This window comes from Aphelocoma coerulescens, chromosome 10 (assembly GCF_041296385.1).
Source record: "Aphelocoma coerulescens isolate FSJ_1873_10779 chromosome 10, UR_Acoe_1.0, whole genome shotgun sequence".
NCBI classification, from domain to species: Eukaryota; Metazoa; Chordata; class Aves; order Passeriformes; family Corvidae; genus Aphelocoma; species Aphelocoma coerulescens.
The window spans coordinates 4,144,220-4,171,608 of record NC_091024.1 but is presented as its reverse complement, the minus strand read 5'-3'; the positions used below and the strand labels follow the sequence as shown (position 1 = coordinate 4,171,608).

Genomic DNA, 27,389 nt, shown 5'->3' with positions numbered 1-27,389 from the left:
CAACTTGGCATGAAATTAATGTGGATGTGGGGCTTAGGTTATTTTTAACACATATTTCAAGCACTTTTTTCTCTCTTGCCATGCAGCAGCAAGAACTAAGAACATTTCAGTCAAAGTTGAAAAAGGCATTTGACTAAAAATTGGAAGTGGTTAACATTCTGATGCAATTTTAACTGCCACGTGAATATCTAATTGGGCAATCTCTTGCCTTAATGGGCTGTTTCAAAGTGCTCTGTCCTCACAACTAATGACTGATTCAGTTTCTACAGCAGAACTAACTCAGATTACACTTCTTATCCATTTTAATTCATATGATCTTATGAGTTCCTTCAGAAAGCGTAGCCATTTACCAGAATCCTATAGGTAGATATTCCTCACACATTACCAGGGGAGTGCTTGGGGGGAAGGTGTGTGTGTGGCATGGTGTGTGATACAAGACCTCAAAGCATTAGGTGTTATGAAAGCCAAATAACATTTAGGTAAAACAACTTCTCCCCAACACCCCTTTTTTATGATTTTTAAAATACTCAGCCAAGCAACTGCTGGTTAAATATCACAGAAATGGTCACAATACTACACAAACTGTAGCATACCCCATAAATCTCACTGCATATGCAGTCATCACTCACATGCAGTAGTGATGGGTATATTTTAAATTTCACATAATCCCATTATCTAGCAACACCAAATGCAGACAACTGTATAATTTCCAAAGACAGCTTCTTGGCATATAAACAAAGTTATCTCCTTGCTAATAAATTAAACAACTTCCATTGTGAACAAAAAAAAAAAAAAAAAGATATTGCTCTATGCCAAGATTAGGCATAAATTTATGGGCTCTGAGAAATTAAGAAAATATTATCTGTTCAAAAAGAAGTCTCTGCACACACAATAACTCCATTCATTTTCATGATCAGCCTTTTGTTCCAGTCTCCTCATGAAGATCTACAGCTTCTTCCCACCTTGGTTCCTAAATGTAACTTTCTTTTATAAATATGGAATAAATATGGAATAAATATGGAATAAATATGGAATAAATATGGAATAAATATGGAATAAATATGGACCCAATGTCAGTGATTCCACCCAGCTTTGGCTCTGACCTATTGACATTTTTGAAGAATACCAAGCACAGGGACACATAGAGCAGTTCTATGTCCCCCACACTGGGGGAAGGCAGCCAGGAGGTCAGTAATGACCTTTAAATGAAGGTTATGGGGAAGAGAGACCCAGTGCCAGCCCTGGATTGGCCAGAGGGACACAGGAACCTTCTCAGGAACCAGACCTGATCACTCAGCACAGGATCATTCTCTTCATTGCTTTGCTGAGCAAGACCTAAAGCCTGCCATGTACAGATGTGTGAAAAGGCCTGTAAACCTACACAGATCCAACTGGGCATTTCCTACAGATTCAAACTGAGTTGTGGTCTACAGGAGTGCTGCAGCCCAAAATAAATGACAAAATAACTTATTTCTTTTCTACTGGCTTTGATGGGACTGTAGAAAAAGCTTCTTCTCTCAAGAAGATATTTCATATTCTATTAAGTGACCTGACCTGTACACGACATACATTTAAAAATTCATTAAATCCTGCCAGCAGTAGTGAAGTAGATGGACAAAGGAAAGACTGACAATTAGCTAAAGTCTAACCAAACTGAAAACACTACAAGGATTAGCTCATGCTGAAGTTTAAGACGAAATTCAAAACTTTAGGGTTTTAATAGGGTTTTTGTTTGTCATTTGTCTCTGGGTTTAAGAATTGGGGTCAAAAGTGGAATGATGTGTTTGTTTGGAGCCATGACATTATAGTCTTGCTTTATCTACCATTCCACAGGAGGAGTTTGAACCCACTGAAAAATAATCCATTGGGGGTTTTTTTTATATTCAATCAGGTACTCCTACCTGCACCAAAACAAGTTTTACATTTCTCACATGGCTGCCACCTCCATCTGAACCGAGGCTGCCACTGCTGGTAGCAACTTCCCAAACCCAGAGCAGTGGCAGCAGAGCCCATGCAGAGCTGCAGTCATGAACAATTTAAGTAGGCACAGGCTAAGCATCTGCAGGAGCAGTACACTCCAAGCTTCAGTGGTTTGCTTTTTCTTTGCACTAGTGCTTGCATTTTTACTATGTGGCAAAAATATCTAGAGGCGTAGGTTGAAGGGGTTTTAATCTATGGCTTGTTTAACTTCAAAACAATAAATAAAAAATAAAAATCAATTAGAACAGGCGGGAAAAGAGAGCTGCTTTTGTTGGCTGCAAATGAAGGAGTCTGATATATCCTTTAATAAACAAACCTCCTCTCTACTAAGGTTTCTTGTAAGAACAGGCAGGCTTCAAAAGAGGTTCAGAGACTCAGTGAGGATAGGAACCCAAAAGTTCAGAAAATACATTTGTCTGCAAAGCAGAGCTGGAAGTCCCAAGAGGGCAGCTTGAGTGAGACTTTCTAGTACTTGCCATGTCTGCTTGAGCAGGAATGGTACTGTAAAAACAACCTCCCAGGGTGCTTTTCAGGAAACTAGACATTTTCTGCTGAACCAGCCAGAACCCATTAATTTCAATGCATAAAATGATGAATAGAGAAGCTGGCTGCCCTCAAAGGTAAACAGAGGTCAAGGTGGAGCTTGGCAAGCAGCTTATTTTTGGCTAAAATACCACCAAAAAAAAAAAAAAAAAAACTTTCATGCAAAACCACTCAAATTAAAGGAAGTAATTTGCATAAAGCTTTTATAAACTATTTTGTTCATCTTCCAGGAATAATCCTGTTGATGAGTTTAATGGTAGAAACATTATCAGATCAGAACACTTTAGGGAAAGCCAAAAAACCATGATTTGTATGTCTTATAAACTGACACCATGATATTCAAAGTGACCAACCATGCATATACCTGTCCAAACAAAAGAGACCTACAAATAGATTTTATTTAACATCAAACAAATTGCAAGTTAGCTGCAGTCAGCAGTGAGAAAATAAGGTTAAAAGTCAGTAAATAAATAACTTCTTGCTTATTCTTCTCTGGATGTTGACAATTTTATCAATATTGGCTGTTTTTCCTTGAACCACAGTGCTGCATCTTTGCAGTTGTAACAGGCTCCATGTTTAGACACCCAGGAGAGGGGCCAGGTTGCAATGGAAAAATGACAAACAATATATTCTTTCAAAGCATCTTTGTGCTGTTTCAAGTAAACGAGAGCCTTGACTGACAAACCTTCACAAGCCTCAATTAGTAATCCATTGAACGAGTACTGATTGAGGCCTGTGAAGGTGCTCTAAGGTAAGATTTGCAGGGTTCCTGCTTTCTTAGTGTATAGATGGAGTTAATAAAATTACCAAAACTGAGGTAATGAGAACAGTTTTGCTCTTCTTTCCTTTCCATCCTCCAGATAACCCCATTTTAATTTCTACCTAACCCCACATACAACTTTGCTCCTCCTGTGGTGTTTAGTTTTCTCCTCTCCAGACCCCTTTTAGCCCCAAGGCAAGACAGAGAAGGTGAGGACTGTCAGAGGAAGGAAAGGAGGAGTGGGAGGGAATGCCCTTCCCTTGCAGCCTGGGACTGAGCAAAACAGGTTTCCAGAAATTCCCCACTTTGTCATCTCAGGCAGTGCCAGAGAAAACAACTGTGGAAAGCAGTCACCTGAACCCATGGCCAGACTCTCACTTACATACCCCACTGGCCTCTGCTTGCCAGCAGATGTGACCAAACACGTTCCTAGCTCCAGGGCTCCCAAACTGACAAATTTCATACATCAGCCTTCCACAGAAATAGAAGGAAATCGACCACAAGTGTAACTCATTGCACAGCCCTAAACCTCAGCTGCTTGTGGTGCCACTGGCTTGCTGGTAGATACAGCAAAGGGACTGGAGGTAGATTTTAATTGCATCACCCAAGAGATACCCATCTGCCATCTTCATGGAGCAGAATCTGATCAGAGCAATCTACCTCTACCGACGGCCAAAAAAAGCTTTGCAACAATGCAAATCAAAATGTCCCTGCCTTAGAAAAACATTACAAATAGATATTTTGCTTGCACTTAAGACATAAGAGGCATGTTTTGACCCAGGCAAGTCCAGGCTAGGTTGCCCCTGACCTTGACTAATCTTTTCTTGGCAGTTTTTTCATGTGTATCATCTCCCTAGAGCACAGCACACAGAGAGCTTCCAGTTGCTAATGCAGCTCTTCTTTCCTAAGCAGGCCCAGATGACGAGCTGGAATCTAGATTTTCCATGAAACTTGTTGTCAGCAGACCTTTAAGGGCAAGTGAAGACTAAAGGATTGAAATGAATATATTTAGAGGAAAACACGGGATAAAGGAGAAGAGAGTAAAACTGAGATTCAGGTTCTAAAGGAGAATGGATAAATTCTTAGAGAGACTAAAACAAGGAAGAGTGGCAATGCTAGGGAGCATAGGACAGAAAATAAGAAAGCATTAGCATGGGAATCACCCCCCAGGAGAAACCCTGCATCCTAGGAGTAAGTGAAAGAGGGTTTCTACAGGAAAAAAGGTGCTGTGGCTCCATCATGCAGCAATATTTGATTCTGGTTCTGCACCTTCCTACCTCTGACCTACCCTACAAGAGCACTTGTAGGAAGGGCTTTAAGTATTTCAACCCTTGGTATTTATCATTTAGTCTTTTTTAGTCAAGACCACAATATTCATTTTTGCAAACTCTAAACCTATTAGATATCACTGGAAGGGTATCCCTTAAGCTATCACAGTGACATGTGCCCAAAGAAGTGCCTGTCATCCAGCAGGAGAAAGCAGCATTTAGATCACTCAGGTTAGTTAATCAGCCAGGAAGAACTGGATATACAGTGCTCTAGTGCCTACAGAAGGGGTGTAATAAGCTGCCTTAGCCAAAAACCCTCATCCCTGCCCTAGAGCTACAGTTTATCAGATAACTTAATTCACATCCATACAGCAACTTTTATCCTATGATCCCAAAACCACTTTGTAGGCCATGCTTCCAGCACAATTTATCTATTCATACATATTCTCCAACAGCAGCCACACCAAAGTCAGAGGTAATATTTCATTTTCACCAAGAGGTGAGGATGAAGCATTTTTTTAAACCAGATTCCTCCTGCTAACCAGAGAAACACCACATGCTAAGTAATACAACTTTCCTTATACTGGAATAAGATTCTAATTATTCTCTAATTTTGCCAGCTTCTATGAATCATGAGGAAGATATTAAAGCAAAAGTAAATATTGGTTCCTTGTCCTATTTACAGTAATCATCTCAAACAATGAAGCTAGTTGAGTCACATTATTAGAAGGTGTATGTGGTTACATTTTCCTCATTATTTGCAGATAACTCCCTGCAAACCAAGTGTTACTCTGAAGAATTACTGAAGTCGAAGCAGCAGCTGTGCCCATCCTACCAATGCACTGCAACTTTTCTGAAAATTCAAATGCAGTCTGTTCCCAGGCATGAGCAGAGTGGCAGCAGAGAGATGAGTATTGCAAAGCAGCAGCAGACTATAAACCTTACAGAGATCAACAGCCTCACATTTATCAGCAGCTACAGATTTTCACAGTGTGGTGAACACAAAAAACTCCATCACTGGTCAGCCCCCCTTCAAAACACACCTCTCCTCAAAAATGGCTACTAAATTAATTTTCCAGGAGAGCCTTAAGTATCTTGAGCAAATAAGACTGTACTACATCCTTCTGGCATTCCTTTCATCCCAGAGAGCACTGCACACATCACTTAAATCAAATACTTGTGTTTTCACTCTTGTTTTTTCAATGACCAGATGTTTGAGCACTACTATCAGTGGTTAGAGAAGAAGGAGCCAGAGAAGCATGATGAATAGCAAGAGGATGAGTGGGCACCATTTCAAAAAGTCTGTGCTTTAAATCCGTTAGTATTCAAGAGGTTTAAGTGCCATGATGCTCAACTCACTTTATCACAAAGATTTAAATAGCCTGTTCTGCTACTGTAAGTTAGATAATCAGGGGCATGAACATTTCAGTTATGAAAGCTTGAACAGCTACAACACTGGTTGATAATTATAGGTGTGCAATTTTATGGAAATAAAGATCTCTCTGGACTGAAAGACGAGATTTTTCTTCCTTTAGCCTGGCAATTTTATTTACAGAAAATGAAATTTAGACATGAAGTTTCCTGAAAAAGTAAAAAAACTCATTTACAATAATGCCTCACAAAAGGATACTCAAGTCATACTTGTGCTGGCCTTTGAAACAAAAGCCTCCATTCAAGTGAAAGAAAAGCAGAACAGTTCATACACAAATACACTTGACAGTACGAGTCTTTCAAGAAACATTGGAATAACAAACACACAAAAGCATTTTGGTGTAATCTCACTATCTTTCTGATCTGAATGTCATAAAGAAACAGCAGAAAGTTAAAGTTCAAATCTGGATTACTTAAAGTCTAAGTAAAAAGACATCTTTGACACACTTCATTGTATGCACTTCAAAGCTCTTTACTGGTTTTCTGTATAAATTCCGTTTCACCTTTTGCCTAGAAGAAACCAACTCTCCAATGGAATGTGCAGCTTTTTAAGAGCAAGTACTTTACTCTGTTGGGGAATAAATACTGGGGAAAAAACCTGAAAGCCATATTCAACCAGACCTATGAAGGAAAAATATCACCATCTTTGAGTTCGGGTACACTGGGGGCTTGCTCAGCTCTCTTCTTAAAGGGGAAAAAACCCAACCAAGTCTCTGGAGTTAAGAATAAAGGGCAGAGGATGGTTTTTCATCTGAAAAATGCCAAGACACAGCCCTGCCATAAGTGCAATGCAGGGACACTGCCTTGCTCTCCAGCCTGGGGAAAACAGGCTGAAGATAAGCCATAGGAGTGCATTTTGTGTCTGTGGCAATCTGCTTTGTACCCAGGGGGCTCCTGTGCAAAAAAAAAAAAAAAAAAAAAAATGGAAATAAGTCAAAACACACACAAAGAAATAAGTCAAAGCATGCAAATAATTGTAGATTGAGCAGGAAAATGGAGAGGAACATGTTTCAGTTCTCTCAGATCCCAAGGGTTTTAAGCCAGAAGTAATACCAGTATGATCCACCATCCAGTCCAAAATTCCCTAACAACATGACAAGCTGGCTCGACAGCACTGCTTGCAGAAGATAACACTCACATAAAAAACACAGACATTTTCAAAAAGGGTCACACAAAGAAAGAACCAATGCAACATTTTTCCATGTCATCAGCACGAAACTCCACCAAAAAGCAAGACTGAATTTTGAAGTGACCATATTAAAAAAAAGTTTTCTGGCTGTTTCCTGCAGAATCTGAGTTGCAGCAAGTTCTCCCCAGTACACTCTAATCCTTCAAAAGCCTTTCCTCTCATGCCTGAGGCTTGGCTGGGGGATCCCTGCTCTTTGCATAAGCTCCTCACTCTTAAGTGCCCTCTTCTGCTGCTCCTTACCCACCACCTGCCACAGTCCCAAAACCTCTCCTGTGACTGCACTCAGTAGATCACTTCCCCCCCTCCTTCCAGACTATTTGTGCTTTCATTCCTTAGAGAAACCATCCCAAGCCAAAATCAAACAGCTGTCCATCACAGCTAGAAAGGCATCCTGAAATCACAACAGCTACCTTGACCTGGCTTCAGTGGTCTCAGAGAGGCCTTTGGAGAAAAGGCAGCCTTCTACTGACCCAATGAGTTGCTATTTTTTTTATTTACTCAAAGTTCAGCACTGGCATTCAGATTCTTTACTAGTAGTGCAAGGGAGACCACAACAGGTACAAGGTACAAGAGACACCAGAACAGCAAAGAGTCTTACCACAGATGTTGTTTCTGCATTACCTTTTTTTCCCAGAAAATGTAGTTATTTTGCATGGCACACACTAATGCCATATAGTTCCCATTTCCTGAGTAAAATTTATAAAATATTTTTAAGCCAGATTTTCATCTCAGTTCTTAATCTCAGACTTCTTCTGAATTAATCTATTTGTTTGCATGTGAGATTATCAGGAATACAGAGCTTTATTTCACTCAGTTATAAATCAAAGCTCGATCAGTGCTACTCCCAAAGTTCAAAGGTTCAAAGCTGCCTCTTCAATCATTAACAATAAATAGTAGTAACAGTATTACCCCAATCATGACCATTTTTTTTAACAAAAATCTCCAGTTACCTAGTTTTATCATACTCAAGTGATTAAAGGGAATGATCTGAACAATTTCCTTGGATAAATTACCTTCTTAAATCCCTGTACAATTGTTTTTAAATGACTACCAAGTTAAAGAGCAAACAGTGCTCTGAGAGTAACTGGGAAGGGTTATCCTTGGTTCCTTTTCCACTTCTTTTAAAAGGTAATTTATAATATTACTAAAAAAACCTAGTGGCAGAAACAACATGCAGTTGCCAAAGATCTTTGATCTTCATCACTAACTGCCACACCATGTTTAGTGAAGTGATTTATGATCAGACAAAATTCACAACTCTACCTATTCCAGTCACAGGCTCTCTTTAAGGCAGTTGGCGTGACCACGCGTGGTGGGCCATAGAAAACATTTTCTAAGAAACCTTGAAAAACAGAACTACCCCACTCAGTGACAGCAGTAATGAACCTCAGACATCTCAACTTGCTAGACAGCTTTTTTCAACCCTATCTTTGCTCCTGAATACTTTGCAGCCTTAAGTAGTTTGTTGTCTACACATACTAAGCACCTCTCAGCACCACCATCTCTCCGTATTCCAACACCATGAAAGCTGAAGTACATCAACTTCCTGCTCCCAGCACAGGTCTAGACCCTTTGACCAGTCCATCCTGTCTCCTAATTAACTTTTCAGGTAAAAGGGGTTGCTGCTCTCATAATCAGCCCTTTCAAGCTTTCACGATGAGACTTTATATCTCTTCAGCACAGAACGGCTTAGGCTGGTTAAGAGTCACTTGAATTATTTTTTAATAAAAATAACTACCTTCCACTGATCTGTGCAAATTTTATTTGTTTGACAGAGCTGGTCAAACTCTAGAATCAATTGCTAGCAAGTGTTTTCAATGATACAAGCATTGGCTTGTGCTGCTCTTTGTTACTAATTGGTAAGGTGGTGAAAGGGTATTTGAAGGATTTCCAAAGAACAGTTCTATAGATATCAGTATGCCACAAGATGCAGCATTTATTTAAAGTTAACTTCAAATGGCTTGAATGATCTATCTATAACTGGTCATTCAGAAAAATAACCAAGCAGTAAAGAAAAAAAACCCTGCCACCCATCCAGGAAAAAGTCATGCTGTGAGCCAAGTGACAAGGCACCCACCACAAAAGGCAGATAGCAGAAGAGAACAGTTAATAGGCAGTTCATGTTGAAAATAAACAAAATGTGCTAAAGCAGTGAATAGCATCTATAAGGGTAGCAAATTTCATCTGCCATTGAAAAATAAAGGGACAATATTTTCCAGCTCTGGCCCCAAACAGCATCACCTTTGATTGAAACTTGATCAAAACATCACCTAAGCATCTCTTGAATTCAGGTATTTTACTACATCATCTGTAATAAAACATCTAAATAGTACCAGTGCTCCATTCACAGCCAACTACAATTTAAAATAATAGTAATTCGACCATCTGACACCGACTTAAACCTCTCCCTCTTAGCCCTCCAAGCCCCGTTTTCTCCAAGACGTTGCCTGATCGTCTCTTTCCAGCATCACTTGGCTGCAGACATTGCATTTCCAAGTGAGATGTGGAGTGTCTGCCCTGGCAGACAGGGTGCTGATCACAGACATTAGCAGATAAAATACCCAGTGACACCTCCTTAGCAGATCAGCTCCCAGACACGGACAGCAAAGAAGGGAAAAGAATGAGGCCATTGTTCAGAAGGTGAGTGCTGAGCACAGGAATTGCACATTGACAATTCAAAATACCTTAAAATACTTGTTTCCTTGCCAATAAATGCCAAAGGAAAAAAATAACCTAAAACACACTTTTCTTTTTTGCTGCAGGCCGGGGCCAAGCCACAGACTTCATTGTGTTAACACACTCAACAGACAGCTGCAGTGAAATAAAGAATGGAAGACTATGGACTGACTCTCTTATATAAGGAATATTATCAATAATATTTGCACTGAGGCAAAACTAGATAACAGGAGGATGAATGTCAGCCAAACATTAAAGTCATAAAGATGGGGAAAATTACATCTTGAATTCATCAGTCTGCTATTACATCAGTCTTTGGCCACTAACAAACAACCAGTTCATCTGGAAATGGCAGATTTTCACTTTTGGTGTATGCATGCCTGGACAGAGAGGCAGAACGTGATATCATTTTGTTTTAGAGAGTGCTTTGTTTAGGTTCTTTTTAAAGCAGAAGCACTGTCTACTGCAATCCTAAGGAATGAAGACTGTTATGAAGAAAAAACTGCTCTGCACTTCTTAAAATACAGCCCACCAGATACTTATCCTAAAAATAAGTTTTGGCAGAACAATGGTGAAAAGATTAATAAACTCTTTATCTTGTCCAGAGCCTAAATTGGTATTGCTGTATTTCAGGCAGTAAATCGTGTCAGTTATACTCTCTGATCCAGTCTGTTCCTATGATAGACTGCAGCAGAGTGGATAAAATAATAATGATTAATGGTCACTGCTGCTCTGCTCTTCCTTTACCTGCCTGGAAATAGAATTCTTTAAAAATAGGTAAATAAGCTCCCAAGCTATGCTTCTCAATTGCAGTAACCCTTTACCTGCTTTACAACACAGCTTAGGTGGCCCCACAAGGGACAAGGACCACATTGTCCTAGGTACTGTGTGAGCAAACCAGGAAAGACAATCCCTGCCCCAAAGCATCTTCGAGTAAGCAAAAGAGAATCTGAGTGACAAAATCAAGTTAGAACAGACTCCTGCACATAGGCCAAATACAAGAAAGACTTCACTGGGTCAAAAGGTCCTCACCAAACTTTCTGCCCCAGGATAAGTTTGTCTCTATTAGCATAGCTAACCTAAGATAAATATTGAATAATAGATGCTGTCATGGATAAAATATGCTCATAAAATTATATTAGATAAAGCAGCCTCTTATTTTGTGTAATGAAAGCCACTTGACAAAGTTAAAAATACAAATCTAAACGCACTCAATTTTAATACTAAAGTATCCTGTCTTTCCATTATAGACACAACCTGTGTTGCACAACCAAAGCAAGGACAGAAGAATGATCTCACATTTACTGGGAGCACTCCACAATTCTCACTAACTGTTAGATTCAAAAATTCATTATTGCTTTGAACCTGACTCTTCTGTAGGTGACAGAAACTCTCATTTAGTCCTTCAGTGAACCTCCCCTGAGGTCATTAAGTGTTGGTGAGAGAGGACCAGTCAAGGGAGTCAGTACTGGCAAAGGCTGGAAATGGGCAAGTGCTTCCTTCTTCCACATTTCACGTCTTCAGCCCATGAGGGGGTTGGTTTGTTTAATTTAAGATAGCCTGCCTTCAGAGACATAGATTAACCTTTGGTATCTCCAGTGCAACCAGGACCCAGGATGGAGGCACACAGTTTACTATAGCTACTCATGTAATTTCAATGCAATTTCCTCAAAACTAAAATATTAAAAAGCTGTGAGAGGGTTGTTTTTTAAAAAGAAAATAGCATAACCCATAACTCCAGTGAAGGACACTTGAATTTTTTTTTTTTTTTGAGCTTTTAATAAAAATACTCATTTCCTCAACTACAGAGACCAGAGGAAAAAAATTATCTTCAAAAATCACAGATTTGACTGCAGAAATAAGTGGGGAAACAGGTTCCTGTCATTTGTGAAGTGCCAAAATCTTGACAGAAAGGTGGAAAACTCAGTTAGAATGAAACAAGAGGTCAAGTATTCAGAATGCAAATAATCCACCCAGACCTAGGAGTTTATATCCAGAGTAACCACGTTGAGCTATCTGCCAAAGTTCACAACAGAAGGCATCCATTTAGAATTGAGCAGGGCAGCTCTAAAACATGCAAGAACAACAATATTTTAGTACCAAAAACTGAATTTTCTTTAGTAATGCACATCTTCCCATGAATAATAAAAGAGTATTCTCAATGTTTTATGAGGTATAGCTTAGTCTTGAAGACCATCTGCAGGACTTGCTTATGCTGATACTTTGAATTAAAGAGATCAGTAATACTCAGCTAACTAATAAAGGACAAACACATGCTACAATGACAGCCTCAGAAAGCAAAAATCAAAAAGGTCATTCTAAGGAATGGATTTGGAGCAACAAAATGCTTTTATTTCTTCACATCACTGCAGTGTCCAGGAGCCCTGATGAGCCCAGACCCCACTGTGGTAGATGCTACTGTACAGGCAATTTATGAACCAGACATGCTTCTCAATGAGAAAAAGAAAGTACATGCTAATAATGTTGTTACAGCATCAGTGCAGCATTATCTCAGACAATGAGAAGTGTGGAAGTTTTATACGCTTTATTGTTATTAAAAGTAGCCCTGTTACCTTGGCAACTGCTGAATCACTTGGGAGTTTGTTAAAGAAACCCAAATGTTACTTATACTTGCACATTTGCAATCAATTTAGGGAAAACAATTGGGGGGTTTTTTGTATACTTTTTTTAAACAAATCGCACATTTTTTCCTTATGACTATGACCCTGCAAATTTCAGCATTTTTGGTTTGGTTTTTTTTAAATAAACCAGTTTTTGGGATTTAATTGAGGCAGTTCACATCTCATTTGAACACAGAGTAATCTGCACTTTCTTACACAATAAATTCTAATAATTCATCTGGGATGTCAGTCAGAAATAGAAGCACAGACACTCTGCAGTGCACCCAAAAATTCCCATCTGCTTCCCACCTCCTGTGCAGGTACTGGGAAGAGGGACAGGCGTTTTCCCTGGGGGAGTTTGGAGGGGGGACAGGAATCCCAAACACCTCTTTTGCAGGGGCTCAGACCACACTCCCAGGCAGAAGAGCACAGCAGTAGGAAAAGGTGGGTGCACAGTATCCAGGCTGCCAAATCTGAACTTGCCTGTCTTAGCTTCCAGGTGTTGGCATCCTTGTGGTTTTGAGGCTTTTTTCACCCTTCCTCAGCAGTATCTGTCCTCTCTTCATGTACAAAGTGGGTGAAGACAATGGGAACTGCAGGAGGATCAGTTTGTGAGATGTGATGATTGTGTGGGATGGCCATTTTCTTTCTAGTTCTCATGAACATTATTATTCCTCAAGTACAGGCCAACAGCAATGAAAAGCAGAATACTGGCAACTCCCAGTTTTTCTGTCAAGGAACCCCATGAAACTCAATTAGGCTGTAAAAAAGGGGCCAATTTTGCATAATCTCAATTTTTTAAACTGAAATTGCCACACACAATCAGTGTGTGAGTGTAGCCCAAGCAAAATGCACATTTTCCTTAAAATAAACACAGCCACAGGCACATCAGACTCCTTCAGACTGTCACCTCTAAGGTGTACAGAGTGAACTGGATTAAAACTCAAGGGTTACATACAAGTTCTCCTAAAAAACACTGGCAGGAGAAAAGGAGGCTCGGGGAAGACCTTATCAGTCCCTACATTTACTTGAAAGGAGGCTGCAGGGGTTTGTCTTCTCCATTAATTCTCTATCACATTGCACTTGGAGGCTCAACTTGCACCACAGCCAGAGAACTCCTGTTATAAATACTTATTTAATATCCTCGGTGAGAGAATGTTACTGAAACCCACCCTCCAGAAAACACAAATACTCACAGGACTGAGGAAGACCAGAATTCAACTGTAATGAAATGTGACTTATTTCAATAGGAATATTGAATAGTTACAGAATTCCTATGGTGGTTGTTGCATTAGAAACTACTTTGGCAAGAGGATAAATGCAGGGCTATTGGCACCTCCACCACAGGGCTGTGTTACCCTTATGGCCAATATCTAATATTGTGTTTCCTATATGTCCTTAAGAACTGAAGTTACATTTCTCAGAGCATTTAGACCTCAAACACAGTATTCCACATTTGCTTGCACGTATATACATCTGAGACAATGACTCAGCCAGACACAACCTTAACTCTCAATTTCCTTTCATTTAAGCCTCTAATGAGATGATAACAGAAGGGCCTTAGGGTTTTGTTTTACAAGGTTGTGATAGAACTTTATAGCAACTGAAGACTTTTTCACCTGAGTTTGTTCTTGGGCACAAAGGAGGGCAGGACATGGAAACTTTTTTTTTCCAAAAGGTACAGCAGAGAGCACCTCTGTAAGTGTGTGTTTGTCTCCAAGACCACTCTTTAAGAAGTGGCTCACTTTAAGAAATAACATAGGTCAGATTGTTTATTCACACTCACATTCCAGTCCCCAGACATGTTTCAGTAGGAAAACACAAGAGTTCAGGATCTGTGCAGAGACATGCATGCTCCTGCCATGTGTAAAGTTCCATGTTTTCTCAGTTCTGCCACTCCTCACTCTTGGGCTGGCCTTCCTGCCTGTGCTGTTCCCATGTGCTGAGGCTGTAAAGACCACAGTGCCTTGACCTCAGTTTGCTGGCTGTTGATATATCATCTACATGTAATACCAGTGAAGTTCAATCCCTTTTTCCAATCAGAACTGCAGTATGGAGAAGGGAGATTAGAATGGAAAGTGTGACCACATGGGGGATGTGCCTTTACAAAGTGCCCTACTTCAGAGAGAGCAAGCAAAAGCTTGAGGGAAATAAGAAATACCACTGGGACAGCTGTTCTGGGGCACAGAGCGGTGAGACACTCACCAAACTTGCACAGACTTAAATTACTTTCAAATTCATTTTCAGACACAAGTGATGTCAACACTAGTCAAAACAAATACTGTGTAACACAAGGACACCAAAGATGAAAAGAAAAAAAAGCAATACAGACAGTAAGGTTTGTTTTGCCAATTCAGAATGGTTCAAAATTGGCACCGATACCCATGTCCCAGAGAGGACACAGGTAAGAGGCTGTAGTAAAAGAGGGAGGAACAAAACGAAGCCTCACTGCTGTCTGTGGAACAGAACTTGTCACTTTAGTCTTGATGGAATGTTTAGGGTCGATTTCTGATGCAAACTCCTGCAAGCAGAAGCTGCAAAGTGCAGTCCCAAGCCGGCTGCTCAGTGGCCACCAGTGCTGCCACAGTCCCCCTGCCTCACATTGCTGCCGAGTAAGCCTGAAAGCAGCAGGAAATTTGTATACAGTTCCCAGGGTATGCAAGAGAGACATGGCTTGCCACCTGTATAAGTCTGCTCACAGAACCACCTTCCAAAAGGACTTACAGCATTCACCCCCATTACGTTTTGGGAGCCCCATGAGGAAGAGCAGCTGCCTCCTGACCCCATAGGGAAGGGGGAAGGCAAACAGGACAAGGAGGCTGCTGGGGACAGCCTTCTCAGAGCACTGAGCACCACGACAGAGGTGAAAAGGCAGAGTGGCAGAATTAGAAAGTTGCCATGAATGCATTCTGCTTATGTTTTAATTATTCATACTAACTTAGAGTCCTATTAGGCCGGTTTGTGTTTACCCAGTTTCACATGGCACTAACTACAGCCCCCAAGGCAATTACCTCTGATTACGGGACATAATGGCTAAATAGCTTCAGCACACAGTGCCTGCTCTCAGAGCTGCCATACACTCCAAGATCACCTCCAAAAAAGGGCCAAGCTGGGCATTTAATTCTGTTTCCCAGAGGTGAGCAGCTACCTTTAAAAGCACACCACCATCATGGGGAAGGAAATAATTACAGACTTCCACACCAGAGAGAATAGCTCTTTCTTTCTGCCCCATCCCCACTGTCCCTTTCTGTACCCCTCCAAAGAAATGGCAGGGAGAAGGTCACAGGCAAAGCACTCACACAGCAAGGCTGCAGCAGAAAGGTGATGTACTGTACACTCACTCCTGTGTCACCACATTTCCTACACAGCAGGATGCAGCACAGCAGCTCCATTTCTTCTCCAGCTTTTCTGACCCTCCTGCTTAAACTGCTACATTTGACATTGCTACCTGCTACTCTGCTTTTTTCCTATTCCACAGCCTCACCAGTGAGAACATGGATCCACACATCAGCCAGGGCTGCCTAGCAGGAAATGAACCCCGTGATTAAGGAACAGGACGAAATTCTGTCTTGCATTTAAAAGTAAATAAAAACAGGACAAAGAATAGAAGCAGAAGTGTTTTGCTGCATCTTCTTACAAAAATATTCTTTAAGCTCTAGCTGCTTATGTGCAAAGCAATTCACAGCAGTAAAAAGACAGGAGAGAGCTCTTGCTAAGCAGTGAATAGAAGCAATTAGCCAAGAGAGGAGCATAAGCAACTTGCACTTTGCCTTCATACAGCTTATCAAGTTTATTCTGCCCTGTTACATCTGTGTAATTCATATAAAAAAAAAGCCAGCAGCTATTTGGCAAGATTTACATCTAGAAACAGCAATTTAATCACATATGAAAGATCAGTGGAACTGGGTGCCTCAGGACATTGCAAACTTCTCACCTCCCACTAACCTGCCTGAAACTTGCCCTGGTCGTGTTAAATGTTCACTAAAAATAACTTTTAAATATCTGTTTCATTATTAGGCTCATCTCTCTAAACAGAAACATGAAATTTATTAAAGTTATCATGTGAAATAGTGAATGCTTGCACAGCAGAAACAAGTAGCTTGCAAGTTCAGCAATCTTCCCTCTGCAGTGATGTAACTACTCCAACATAGCAGAATTCCCAGTGATTTCTTGGCCAGGCAGAAACAAGTTGAATGGCAGATGTTAGAGATTTCCTCATGAAAAAAAACCACCAGAAGCAAAACTGTCCAACATGACTTTGCTCCCTAAAATAACAAAACAAAGGGATTCACATGTAACCTGTATGGAGTAGCCAATCCCATCGAGTCTGGGATACCCCATCCTGTTGCTTCATTATTACATTTCTGACATTTTAGCACTGAACAGCAGTTATATTTACCAACTGCATCACCTCTGAAGCCTGACCTCAAAGTGCCCTGAAGTTTCAAATGCCAGCACTATGACTAGCTAAGTGTCTAATTTGAGGCAGTCCTGTATTTATTGTTGTTATACAAATAACAAAGCTCTTAATCAACCAAGGCTTCTCAGAGGCCCCATTTCTTTTCTTTATAAACTTCTTTATGGGCAGCAACCAGACAAGACCAAAAGTTGTCTACTTGTTGATCAGTGCTCAAAAATTTTTTCTAAATGTGCGTGTGCCTGCATTACAAGCACAGTAGCTGCAACAGGTACCTTCCATGAACTCTTAAGAGCTGGAGTCAAGAACAGAAGGGATTTTAAGTCAGCATTTGTTTGTCAGACATGGCACTAGTCACTCCCAAATCAAAGCTTGTAGAAAGCATGGACAGCTTGATGAGATGCACTTGATCTGTGAGTAATCCCTCCCACTTTACCAATATTCCACTTCAGAGGATATGGAATTTCATAGTAGAAAAAAGGAAAATAACTTAAGTGTCCAATATATAACCAAAGCTCTGCCCAGTGGGCAAAAAATAACAATTCTGCCACTTAATTGAAACGCTAATTAGAAAGCAAAAATACATTTCATACACAAACTGTTACCCTTCATTAAACCCCCTCTTCAGAAACAAAGAATCTCTTTGGGAGCTGTAGCCTGGGGGATTTTTTGTTGTTGTTTATTTTTTTAACAGTCATTTATCTGCTCCTTGTAAAATACAAACAAGAACAGCACAGAGGAGAATTTCTATTGAGTCCGTGACAAAATTTCAAGTGCAGAAGATAATCTAGATGTTAATGCTCAGAATGGTGGGGCTTTATACAACTTCATCATCTGATACCCATGCCAAGGCTAAACCTCACTTCCTGCCCTGCTCAGCTGTGTGCCAAACGTGATGTTACCTCACCAGCAGCAAAACACATGGGGCTCCAGCACCCCAAGTTTCCAGTGCCTGCCTAGGCCTTTGGACCTGCTCCTTAGCTCACATTTGTTATCAGACTTTTCTTCAAGAAAATAAATTGATACAAGAGGATTCAGCCACATTTAGGAGAGAGTAAAAGACTAGATACTCAGACTAAATTGGGAGTTCAATAATCAGTGTCCTGTTCAAGATAAGCTGGAAGCAATTGAGAAAGCCAGAGCTTTTACCCTGAGTTTGCTATATTCCACACCTAACAAACAACTCAATCCATCCAATTTTTCCAGCAGCTAAAGCAATAAGTACTACTGGGATTTCCACTAATAATTCTACAAAAAGTAATCATGGAAACAATCTCTTTTCCACAAGCATCACTGAAGTCTTAGAGCAGAGATCCTATATTACAATCTTTCTTACTGACTCTTCACTCATTTTCTTTCATCGCTGAAACACAAAAGGATTCTCACAATCATCCTATTTAAAAGCAAATCTGATTTAAAACAACAGTTGTAAACATTAATAGGTTTAAACAATGATGATGATGACTTTCCTGCCATTCCATCTGTAGCCAAATCTGTGTCAATTCACAGTAGAATTCCTAACTAATTTATGTGATGCCACAAGAAACAGAGCTGTGCTCAATTGGCATGACCAGTGAACTATCAAGATAGGGGAAAATACATCTCTAAATAAACATTGCCTTTTATTATAGCAAAAACACACACCTAAAATTAATTTATCCACTGGAAGGCTGTCATCTTTCATAATTTAGGGTATTGGGACTCAGATGCATTCCAAGATAAGGATGCTAAGGAAGAATCCTTTATTACTACAAGGCTGCTGTTTCACATGGAGTGAAACTGTGACAAGGTCCCTCTCAGCCTGAAAGGCTACCAGTCCAAGCTTTTTTAAGTGGCAGTTCCCAGAAAAAACAAACAAACAAACAAACAAAGGCAAAAAAAAAGCTTTATTTTGCTTTTTCATTACATTCTCTGTTGCTCTTTTCCATTCTCTTCTCCTTCTATCTAAAGCTAGCCAAAAAAGGGCAGATATTTCTTGCCATCTTAGACATACTTATCAATTAATGTATTTTTTTTCCAAATCCTTACGTGCAAAAAACATTTCAAATTCTTAATTCTTAATCATTATTTTCAGCGACATTTAGAAAATCCAAGTCCCAAAGGCAAAGCTGTTGCACACTGACCTACTGGGACAGTTAAAATCTAACAGCCAACATTACCCTTCTGCAGCCAGCTAAAAGCCATAACATGAAAAACCAGTATTTAAAAAAAAAAAAAAAGGGAAATTTAAAGATTTTATAACCTAGAAGACTAACATGCATTTTATAATATCTAAGAGAAATTGTATAATATGGAAAATTCTCCTATCCATCTTGATAATTCTCAGATTACTTTCCATAAATATGGTCTATTTGGCAATTTCCAAGAGGTGTCAGTAATAACAGTAATATTTAATTCAGTAATGAATCAAAAAACCCCAAAGTTGTTTTTTTTTCTTTGATGAAGGCTAATCTTCAGTTCTGCAAACTTTGCTGTGCTGGTTTTCTGTCAAAAGAGTTTTCAGGTTCACAGGCACATCCAAAAACGTTGTTAATGGAAAGCAGAAAAGGTATTGCTTCAACCAGCTGGACCATGCTGTAACTAACAGCAGTGTGGGGAGGAAAACAATAAATATGATCTTTCCAAAGGACACAGTCCCACTGCACATGCAGTGCACACTTGTTCTGAACCACACTACGTTTGCACCCAAGATTATATCATAATCATCCATTTGATTCAAACAGAGAATTAACAGCTCTTCCACAAGAGTGACCAGCTGATGAATGAGAAGGTGAAAATTACAGTTTTTGGAGACCTTTGAACAAAAGTTATTTAATCCACAGGAAATTCAGATCATATCTGACCAGAGATCTTTATTTGAGCTGGCCATAAAACTCTTCCTAGGATTTGCCTATTTTTTCTCAGAGTTATTCATCCTTTCTGCTTGTACTGCTAGGGGAAAAAAAAATAATAAAACCAACCCAAAACACCACCCTACAATACACACGCCTGTAACAAGTTAGGAACAAGTATAAACAGAGAAACTTTTGCAAGCCAAGTGTATTTTAGAATTATTTTTAAAAAGTCCTTCTGCATCGAGGGAGAAATAATGCCTTCTCTCTCCACCCCCAGCTTCCTCTAAGTTCCAGCTACATAAAACAGTTTAATGCTTTTATGTATTTCACATGTAGATCATCCAGAACATTTGCATAGCCTACCAAAAATCATTTTCTGCAATAAATGTATTAAAATACAGAGAATGTTAAATTATACTTCTAAGAAAGCTACTTCAAAGTGAAATATGCAGCATTCTAATAATTTCCTTACATTTTTGTCTGCCTAATAAGTTTCAGTCTTATAAGAATTATACCAAACATTATTTGAAATGTCATAAGACACCAAGTAATTATAGGTCTGATTATTTTTTTTTTTAAAGTACCAATTTAGAACTCAAATCTGTGCTTTCTAGGTTTATTTTCAAATTCATCTTGGTAATTTACCACAGTTCTTTCCAAACCTGGCCTCTAGTTAATAAGGCTTCTACACATATGGTCTGACTTTCTAAAGGGCCTATTAGGAAAGAAAGGGAAAAAAAAAAAAAAAAGGAAGAAAAAAGAAAAAAGAAATTCCATTACTGTTTTCATGCTTTTTCATTGAACCATCACCGCATTCGCTTGCAATAACTCTAAAGGAGGATTATAAAAGTGCTTTCCCAGAATGTGTACTAAAAGGAAAGGAGCTCCAAACCTGGAGAGTGTCTGAAAGGGGCCTCTTGTGAAATGAATTCTCCCATGCAGCCCTTTGAAACCCTTTGCCTGGTCGAGCTGCTGGGCCTCTACATACAATTAGCTATTACTGCAGCTTATCCCAAATACTTTCACCAGCCCATCACAGCAGTGATTAGGGAAAACCTTACTGCATGTTTGTAATGCATCCATTAGCAGGATCCTACTTCACCTCTGAACAAGTTGAAACAATTTTCACTTTCTTAACACATCTTCACTGCATGTGGGCTTTTGAAGAGCCACATGTTAGTTACTTCTCTACTCTCCACCATAAAGGTTCTCTGCAGATATCCAGGCTTTAGTGATCAGAGTTTCATTTTGCAGCTCTGATTTGACAAATATGAAACATTTTCAGCTTGTTAACAGCGTGCAGGTAAAGCAAAGCTCTGCTGAAAATCGTTCATTTTATACACTGGGAGAAGTAAAAATAAAGGAAGCTACCATCTGTACTCTTCACTGTTAGACCACACTTGTTACCCTGTATTATTGATAGGATTTCAAACTGACTGGCCAAAACCAACATTTTGGATAGGCATACAAGGGGGTAAAAGCCTTTTTGTTCCCAAGGCAGCAAGTCTCTATTTCTCTATATATGATCCCAAGTACAACATCCCCTTTGACAGTATTTATCCTTATGAGCATGTCCAACCACCCCATTACTGGTGTTTTACTTGAATATAATAGCTGCATATCACCATCTACCCATACCATGGAGAATCCCAAATCTTTTTATCCACTTATTCATGCAAGGGAATAAAGTGAAGAAAGACAGGAAACATTGTCATATATCCAAGTAGTCCTAAAGACCATCCATGAAATAAACTGGGAAGGGAAAAAGGGAACAAGGTCTCTGCAATTTTTCAGTTTTTGAACTGAAAACTTAAGGAATGCCACATTACTGCAAGGAAGAAAAAAATAAAATGTCACAATTTGACAATTGCACTGCATCTAAAAAGCAGAACTGAAAAATCCACAGAGGCTGAAGAAGTGCCAAGGGAAACAGTGGAATTTGCTAGAAGCTTTGAATTGCAAATGCAAGGGGAAATCCTCTTCTGGAAAATATATTCAAACTCTATATACAGAGCACACGAATGCCAAGAGAAATCTGATGCTTTTCTCTCCCTTTTCACCTTTTGTCTTTCAACCTTTTTCCCCCCCTCATCTCACTACTTCACCTTCCCTTACCTCTCTTTTTTCCTTTATTATCTGTGTTTTGTCACTGTTGTTGCACTTGCTTACAGAGACAAGAAATCTCAATATTTATTCTGCAGATCATCTCAATAAAAGGGCTCCATTTTTTTCCCAGGGTGCAAGGAAAGCCCCACAAGATCATCCATATTAGCAGTTCTTCCCTCCTATTCAGATCTCTGGTGTTCTTATTTGTCCACTGCACGAGGCTCCATCTGTTTTTTCCTGGGTTATCCACCTCACCCCTGCAGGAAGGGGCACTCACAGAACACCACCAGAGCACAGAGCAGCACTGCTGGGGCACACCACCACCACCCCCTGCTCTGCTCCCCAGCCCTAGTGCCAGATACAGATTGGCTGGAAAACTCCTGGAATGAGAGAGAATCTGCAGTACAAGCCCCAATAACCCAGATTCAAGCTATGAACACGGACATAAATAAATGATGAATGAACCACTTACAGAACTGAAAACCAAACAGCAGGCAAGGTTCTCTCCTCAGCAAGATGGTAGCCTATCTCCAAGTGCCATGCTAAGCTCAGTGTTTTAGTAATTAGGGCCTGATCCTGAACCAGAGAGGTCATTGATAGCCTTCAAATTAACAAAACTAATGCAAAAGTCCTGGGGTCACAACCAGGCATTCCAAAATTGCAATCCAACACAGTTGCATGTGCTTTCCATTTATGTCTAACGTCACCTTTTCACTGTTAAAACTAATTTGCAGGTTCTGGCCATGCTTAGGAAAGGAGGAGCAGCAGAGCATTTACAGGACAAGCAGTTATACAGTTACCTGAGCATTTTGTGAGCTATATTGCTCTTGTGGGTACACAATTCATTAAGTCCTGTTGTGGTATCATTTCCCCTTGGAACTGGAAGTTCTACATAAAACTTCAGTTATGCAAGTTTCAAGCAAGTAGCTAGTAGAGAATTTGGCATGTGTCTTCTCCTGAAACCAGAGTACACTCTGATATCTGTAACTAACAGGCTGCTTCTGAGGGATAGCAAAGGTTTGCCTAATTACAATATATAACCAGAAAGGCACCTGAAAAATCTGTCCTTCCTTTGCCCAAACACATTAAGCAATTAAAAAAAACCCCAAGCCAATAAGCACAAACAAAACAAAATTCCAGTCTTGCCTTAGCAATTGGATCTAGACATCTGGAAAATATCTGAGAGTTCTACCACAGAAAAAGCTGCTGGACAACTCATAGGCTGTAGCAGTCAAACCTGGATTAGTTAGGCATTATTGTTTGGCCTTTTGATCAGAAGGACCAGGATACAACTGTATCTGCTGATAACAGGTGGTTGATAAAGCCATTCCTTTTGCTCTCCTAAAGTCTTAATACTATAGGCACAATGGGATTTTTAGTATGGTAGAAGTGGAGAACTAGAACCTCAGTAGTATGAATTTCCTCCTTTCCTCCTTCCTAAAAATCATCATTTCCTTGTTTTTAAGAGAGAAATATGGTTACAGAAAGGAAGTTTTTACACTGTCAGGGTGAAGAATTACAAAGAGACTCATCTCTGCAATTGCTTCCCAGTCAGTATCAGTTTGCAAACTAGGGAAGAAGTTACTTTCCAGAGTACCCAGACACATGGCCAGCTTCTCAGATCGTTACCCATACATAATTTTTCTAAGCAAATATGCTCTTTGATTACAGAGTTTCCACAGCAAAGGAGTTTTAGATTTCAAGAGGGCTCAGAGAATACCCACAGCTCATCTCTCCATACTATATTTTGGGCATAAATACACAAGTCCTTTTATCTCCATAGCTCAAGGAGTCACCTTTCCCAGTGCAAAAAGGATTAATTCAATGTACCAAAGCCCAGAGAGCTGTGGGCTGTACCCCACTACAGACCTCATCCAGACTGAGAAGGAGCAGAGACACCAACCCCACTCTCCACTTGTTCCATCTTTAGCACACAAATACCTGGTGAGCAGCAAGGTTGAGCTTCTCCTTCGAGCCTTTCTGCAGCAGCCACGTCCTCCCAAAGAGCCTAGCAGGAGTTAAACAGTTCAGGCTGTGTCAAAATTGCTCTCTGCACCACCTGCTCCTCCTGAGCAATCAAGAAGTGCCTCACCTGTGTGTGAGGGTCAGCATGGAAGCAGATAAGGGCTGTGACAAACTTTCCTCACTTCTATGAGGATTACACCAACCCAAAAATTAATTTAATCATTTTATATTCAGTTGCACTTTCATCCAAAGATCTTAGAGCAGTTCTCAAACATCAACTAATTAACCTCCAAGTGCCCCCTGTGAGGTGTGCACAGGTAGGTAGAGGAGCAGTTTCACATGGGAATTACAAGCTGCATGAGGGAGGAGTTGGGAAGCAGCACAGCCTCCTCCTCCTCCCCACACCTGTGTGCAGCCCCACAGCACCACTGCATACAGACAATTTATGGATGACAGAAACTCACACTGAGAGGTGCCATGCCATAAAACCCACACATGGCAAAGCAAAAAGCAGGTCATGGTGTGTTGGGGATGCAACACTAATTAAAAATAATAAGCCAGCACCATGCTTTAACTTCCTCTGTGCTGCTACTGAGAAGTGGGAAAATCAAGCTTTGTGTTTCTGCAAACCACTCTGGTTTTGGTTTCCCCACCTCTAAGTAAGATTTCCATTTTTTGAAACACTGGATTCCTGAGATAAATATGTATCTATGTGCCAAATTTTTGTAGGCAAACTGTGCGCCTTCCTGGGGTGGACTGAATGGTGTCTTTCAAGAAAGCATAAGCACTGTGCAAAATGATACCAAAAGACTTTAGTACAAGTATAATGCAGCCAAGTGAAACTACAGGGGTAGTTAACAGGGGGATTCAGATGACACCTGGGCTGATCTAACAATTCACTGCTACCAAAAGGGTTAACCCTGCCCCTCTCTGCCCAGCAGCACAGTCCAGTCCCCTTCCTGCACTCAGCCCTGGTGCTGGTCTCAGCCTGCAGCCAGCCATTCTCCCACCTTGCTCTGCCAATTTTAGCAGCAGTGCCCTGCTCAGGGCCTGGGCCATTCAGTGAAACAGCCTCAAACTCCTCAGGCCTTCTGAGATATACTTCTCAGGCAGTACAAGATAATTACCAGCTGTGGAGATAATTGTCATTGTGTACTCTAGAAATTTCTACCTCGCCGGTCTTTGCCGTTTCTCTGCACGCATCCAGGTGTAACTTGCACAGAATGTCTCTTTTTGGGTTGCCATCACATGGGGCAGGATGCAGGTGTGGGAAGGGATTTCAGACCAGTCTTTCTATTGCTGTGGTGCATGTTTTGTAGGTCTCTCTCAGCAGGCTGACTACACTAGACACCACTGAGTGGCAGACCGTGGAGCAAATGCAACACATACGCTGTGCTGCCATGCTATGGAAACTTCATTTCACCGTGGTTGTTCTTGTGCACCACTGTAAATGATGGGAGATGCAGAGTCCAGCCAGCCCCAATGCTCAGACTGCATAGTTCTGTGTTTTCTTCAGATTTCCCCTTTCAGAAGGTAGTTTACTTGGACAAAAAGGTGTCTTTGTCTCACCCTCGATTATGAAATTCAAATGACAGCCCTTTGCCTTAGGTGCTGCTTCTGCTTTTCCTCTCTGCTTCTTTCATTTCTCCTCCCTGCTGCTACACTGGAGTGAATAATGCATTTTTTAGCTAATTTCCGTGGATTAGGCTTCCAATTAATTCAAGCCAGTTTTACAGACTGCCAATTCAGGTTGCTAAAATTCAGTTGGAGTTGTTGGGGTAGGGTGAGGGGGTTTCCCATAATTTTTTTCCAGATTAACTACAAGAATTCAGTGGAAACAAATTAGTCATTTTTACACGTGAGTATATACATCAGTATCTGCAGGATTTGTTTCAGCCCTAACTGAAAGCACAAATTACACTCTTCCTTTCTAAAAGGCCCAAACATGGTTTCACACCAACTGATAGTGGTAGTAATTAATGTGAAGGATCCCTGGGGTCTTTTAACCTCCTTTCTTAGTTTTTGATGGCTGAGACAGCCACAACCTGTGTGCCATTTAACCATCTATAAAACGGAGTGGGGAAAAGCCTTTAAACACGACAGTGAGTTTTCTTTAAACTCTCTAATGAGCTCTAGATAAAGCAGAGAGGTTTTTACTGTGGATTTTAAGAAACACTTTTTTCCCCTCAATTGTTCTCCCTAGGGCAGAGCATTTCTGTCTCCTCGTAGGCAGATGAAATCCAGGAACAGCTCCCACAAAACCCAGGAGCACTGATTATGTCAAAGAGGATTGCACAGTAAAATTCTGCTGTAGGACCATTTTACCCTTTTCATCAGGTTGGTGCAGTTTGCCCTGTCTCTATTCAGATGTAAAATTGTTTTTCCTTTGCTTCTTTCTCTCCTGCAGATTTGCCAGCTACTCCAGGGTGGTTCAGAAATACCAGCTCATTCAAATAATGCAGCTTTATGATGCTTTACTTAAATCAACTAATCCCTGAGAGAAATAGCAAGTACTATCATTTGGACCTGGGGTTGGGAGCTTAATTTTGTCACCAAACTCTGTTACTGGACAAATCAGTCAACTTTCTCAAACCTAGATCTCTGTGTAATACCTCAGAAAGGAAACATCCCCCTGGCAAAGCACTTCAATATCCTCTAACGATGGAGCTTGTTCTAAGTGGAGAAGTTATTAAAGGACCAGGGAGAACCAGCTTTTAGTTTGATTTCCAGTTCAGGGATTGCAAGTTAACAGCATAGAAGCTGCTCCTTGTTAAATATTCCAATACTTTGCACAGTAAATTATGAAATAACCTTTCCAAAACACATACCCAAAGAGAGCCTGCAGATGAAAAAAAAAAAAAGATGCATTCATATGCTTGTATTAAGGCTGCCAATACCCAAGCTGTGCCAGACAGACTCCTGAGAAGGCAACCAGCAGCTGAGCCCTGTCCTGTGTCCACCTCCAGAGCCACACAGCAGGAGCAGATCAGTTTCTGCTTAGACCTGACATTTCAGAGAAGCTGCCAAAGAAAATGGGATGCACTGGGACACGAGGCTGAGCCTCAGGCAGCAGGGGTGTCTCTCCTTGCAGGGGCAAGGAGTCTCACAAAGGGCAGGAAGGGGCAGCACAAGGCAAAGAGCCAAGCATGGTAGAGCTTCAGGTTGCCACCCAAGACAGCAGAGCTTCCCCCAGGCTTCCCCCCTTGAGACTCTGCTCATGCAGGACCAGATTCATGAAGCCATGTAAATGCTGAAAGTCCACAACAGTTCTTTTATTTCAGTAGATCTTACCTCTTGTCATTGGTAAACAGAAGACTCAAAACCAATACTGCAAGATAGAAACAGGGAATTTTTAAAATTAAGTTAGAATTTAACAGCTTTCCTCATTAAAACTTTTTTTTTTCCTTTGAAACTTCTAAGAAGGGCTCCCCAGGTAGGTAAAATGCTGTCTCAACTATAAGGGGGTTTTTTTTTCATTCAGGGTAAGTTAAACATCTAGTCCTTCCAGGTGACCCATCTACTTGCAAAGAAAACAGCACCAGGCCTAGATATCATTTTACTCGCTTTAATATTAGCTACAAAAAACTTGGGTCCTTTCC

General features: G+C 40.5%; 1 long non-coding RNA gene across 3 annotated transcripts in view; it reads right to left on the bottom strand.

Moving 5' to 3' along the window:
* The window catches only part of LOC138116626 (uncharacterized), a 34,968-nt gene extending 10,981 nt beyond the window's left edge, over positions 1–23,987 (bottom strand). For 2 of the 3 annotated variants that reach the window (XR_011154248.1, XR_011154249.1), the window contains exons 1-2: positions 23,918–23,987; positions 23,767–23,833 (exon numbers count right to left, since the gene is read on the bottom strand). This is a non-coding gene — a long non-coding RNA (uncharacterized lncRNA). Of the gene's footprint in view, positions 1–12,951; positions 13,062–23,766; positions 23,834–23,917 lie in introns of all 3 variants that reach the window. The other variant, XR_011154250.1, reaches the window with a different exon arrangement.
* Positions 23,988–27,389: the final 3,402 nt, after the last annotated feature.